The sequence below is a fragment of the Salmo salar genome, chromosome ssa20 (genome assembly GCF_905237065.1).
Source record: "Salmo salar chromosome ssa20, Ssal_v3.1, whole genome shotgun sequence".
NCBI lineage: Eukaryota > Metazoa > Chordata > Actinopteri > Salmoniformes > Salmonidae > Salmo > Salmo salar.
Window position 1 is genome coordinate 84,824,044 of NC_059461.1, and position 4,213 is coordinate 84,828,256.

At 40.6% G+C, this 4,213-nt stretch overlaps 1 pseudogene; it reads left to right on the forward strand.

The window, feature by feature from the left end:
• The first annotated feature begins 425 nt into the window (after positions 1 to 425).
• Positions 426 to 477, forward strand: LOC123729371 (uncharacterized; annotated as a pseudogene).
• The last annotated feature ends 3,736 nt before the right edge of the window (positions 478 to 4,213 follow it).

Sequence of the window (4,213 nt, forward strand, 5' to 3'; positions counted from 1 at the left end):
CCTGTTGTACTCAGGGCACGTGACAAATAAACTTTGATTTGATTTAACTTAATCATAATAATAGGACAGACATATCAAAACAAAGCTTTCCACAACCCATCACTCAAGAAAACGGTACAAGAAGCACAATAGGCCACCAAAATACCTCTGTCAATCATTCTCCAGTCAAAGCTAGGCTGATACAAACACAACCTTACATCCCACACAACATCAACATACCTCACTTACTGTACAGGATAACCCCAACCCAATTAAGATGTAAGACAATATATCCCCTACCCACAACCCTTACATTAATCCGGGTCCGTACCTCCCCCCACTCCACTTATTAAATATTGCTGACTATTGGCATCTACAAACAGTTCTTTATACTTTTTCAATTACTATTTTAACTTCTCTCCTACTAAATACTACAGGTTATGGAAAACAGGCTCTTTTAGTATTTCTCCAGTAGGTTTTCTGAAGGAGAAAGCCTTAACTTCTATGTCAAAGATAATCAAGCAAAAACACTACAGTAAATACTACAATAATGTCCACAAAATTCACTACATGAATCACTACATCTGCAGAAACACTACATAAATTACTGTAGTACATACTGAAGTTTTCTTTTACTACAGTATTTATACTGTAGTTAACTGTAAATACTAACATATACTACAGTAAATACCACAGTATTCAATGTAGTGTTTTTGTAGACTTTAGTCCGCAAAAACACTACACTGAATACTATAATATTTACAGTATACCATAGTATACTATATTATTTCTGTATGATAGCCTATGTGAGTATGAGGATATGTGGTAGGTGTGTGAGTAATGGCATGCCTTTCCTTCACTTTCCCTTGTTCCTAATGCTGACATCCACCAACCATTACTGCTCTGCATTTTTAACATCCCAAACATTCCAAATTCCCACATGAAATATTCCTAACCATTCAGCCTTTCAGAAGCAACCAGGGTCAAGAGCCATGCCAGAGGGGAAGACCACATCTTACCCATCAGGGATCTTCCTTTCCTCAACCCTCTCCAATCCCATCCATCGTTCCATCCTCCCCTCTCTTAGTGGTCTGCTGTTTTTATGTAAAGCTTTACAATGAGCAGAATGACAGAGTTGAGAGGATGGAGGATGGAAAGAAAGGGGGGTGAGGATGGAGAGGATGAGGAAGGAGAGAAAGGTGGGGAGAGGATGGAGAGGATGGAGAAAAAGAAAGGGGGAGAGGATGGAGGATGGAGGATGGAGAGAAAGAAAGGGGGAGAGGATGGAGAGAAAGAAAGGATGGAGGATGGAGAGAAAGAAAGAGGGAGAAGACAGACGATGGAGAGAAAGGTGGGGAAAGGATGGAGGATGGAGAGAAAAAAAGAGGGGAGAGGATGGAGGATGGAGTGAAAGAAAGAGAGGATAGAGGAAGGAGAGGAAGAAAGAGGGAGAGGATGGAGGATGGAGTGAAAGAAAGAGAGGATGGAGGAAGGAGAAGAAGGTGGGGAGAGGATGGAGGATGGAGAGAAAGGGGGAGAGGATGGAGGAAGGAGAAAAAGGGGGAGAGGATGGAGGATAGAGAGAAAGGGGGAGAGGATGGAGGAAGGAGAGGAAGGTGGGGAGAGGATGGAGGAAGGAGAGAAAGGGGGAGAGGATGTAGGATGGAATGGTTCTGAGAAATGACAACGTACTCAACTAGAACTAAAGTGACCTGACCTTTAAGATGGAAAAAAATATCAATATTAAGCAAAGAAAACAGTTGTTACTTCATTTAAATAATGTATTTTTCATGTACATTTTTCCCCTCTAGTGAGACAGCAAAATGCTTTTATGAAAACCAAGTGTATTTTTTTATAGCAAATCTACATAATGTACTCTGTCAGGTTTAAATCAGACATGTAGCGAAGACAGGGGGAGTGGGACTCTATTGTGGCACTAAATAACTTTGTATTCATAAGGATTAGTTCACCTTAACTAATGTAGAGTACATTGTGACGGACAGGTTCTCTTTAATCTCCTGAATGCTTTTATACACGACTGTCCTATGTGGATAACTGTTCACTACGGACTGAAGGAGCCCACTGGGCACAGACGTTAATTTAACGTCTACTCCACGTTGGTTCAATGACATTTCATTGAAATGACATGGAAACAACGTTGATTCAACCAGTGTGTGCCCAGTGGGAGGGCTGTGGAAGCTTTCTCAGGTTAAATAGTCTGACTGACAGAGGGAATGAGTCTCTCTTTGATGTTATGACGCAGACATTTCCTTTTGTGTCTATATGATGGGTACTGAGCGAACACTGAGCCTTTTCATCTCATTCCGACTGTCAGGCTGTGAAGTACTGCATGATTTCAAACCAATCTGAAGGTGTTAAGTGTCCATAGATGTTAGAAATTGCCCTATGTTTGGCATCTGAGTGTGTGCCCCGGTCTGGAGTCTCCAGGGGATGACTTGGCTAAACCGACCTGATCTGGAATCTCCAGGGGATGACTTGGCTAAGCTGACCTGGTCTTGAATCTCCATAACAGAATACAACGTGCTGTGTCCTGGGGGGGGTCCATTGGGGCATATAAGTATTCAGACCATCAACAGCTGAGACTGACCTAAGGATTGAGCACAGCAGATGGGGTTTAACTCTGCATAGCAGATAGCAAAGCCAGGAGGGACACAAACACACACACACTCTCTCACACACACACACACACACACACACACACACACACACACACACACACACACACACACACATACACACACACACACACACACACACACACACACACATACACGTACAAGAGAGCCAAACATGGTTTATCATCATGCATGGGTAGTGTGTCACTACCTCCCTCCCGTCTGGGCTGAGACACATAGATTATCTGACCTGTTGGGGCTAGGGGGCAGTATTGAGAATTTTGAAAAAAATATGTGGCCATTTTTAACTGCCTCCTACACCAACTCAGAAACTAGGATATGCATATTATTAACAGATTTGGATAGAAAACACTGAATTTTCTAAAACTGTTTGAATGGTGTCTGTAAGTATAACAAACCTCATATGGCAGGCAAAAACCTGAGAAAAATACAACCAGGAAATGAGAATTTTGTGGCTGTACTATATTCGAGTCATTGCTAATAGATCACACAGTGACAAAGGATTCATTTCGCACTTCCTACGGCTTCCACTAGATGTCAACGATCTTTATAAAGTTGTTTGAAGCGTCTATGATGAACAGAGACCGGATGACAAGGAAGAGAAGTTGACGTCCCTGGGATGTCGTCACTTCATTATTGCGCGCACCTGCGCATGCATGTGAGGCGAGGCATTTATCAAAAACGGTTTTCAAGACATAGGAGACACAGGAGAGGTCGGGTTGAAATATTACTGATGTTTTACGTTAAAAATTGCCCTAAAGATTGATGCTAAACAACGTTTGACATGTTTGAACGAACGTAAATAGATTTTTTTTTTAACTTTTCGTCGTGACTTCCCCCCCCCGTCCTACTTTTGAGGAGCCTACTGAACGCCTAACAACATGGAACAATTTGGAGTTATTTGGACATAAATTATGAACTTTGTCAAAAGAAACCACATTTGTTGTGGACCTGGGATTCCTGGAAGTGCCTTCTGATGGAGATAATCAAAGGTAAGGGATTATTAACAATAGTATTTTTGATATTAGATGGTGCTAACCTATATATCCTAGCCTATTGTTCTTAGCATGTTCTTAGCATAGGACCCCGTTTATTGCAAAGTGTGATTTCCCAGTAAAGTTATTTTGAAATCTGGCAATGCAGTAGAATTTACGAGATGTTAATCTATAATTCTTTGAATGACAATATTATAATTTACCAATGTTTTCGAATAGTACTTTTGTAAATTGTAACCTGATTTACTGGAAGCATTTGAGGGAGAAAAAAAATTCTGCCACTGTAAAATGCTGTTTTTGGATATAAATATGAACTTGATGGAACAAAAATGCATGTATTGTATAACATAATGTCCTAGGAGTGTCATCTGAGGAAGATTGTCAAAGGTTAGTGCATAATTTTAGCTGGTTTTCTGCTTTTGGTGACGCCTGTCCTTGAATTGAAAATTGATGTTTGTACTTTTTTGGCTATGTACTGTCCTAACGTAATCTAACTTTATGCTTTCGCCGTAAAGCCTCTTTGAAAATCGAACAATGTGGTTAGATTAAGGAGATGTTTATCTTTTAAATGGTGTAAAATAG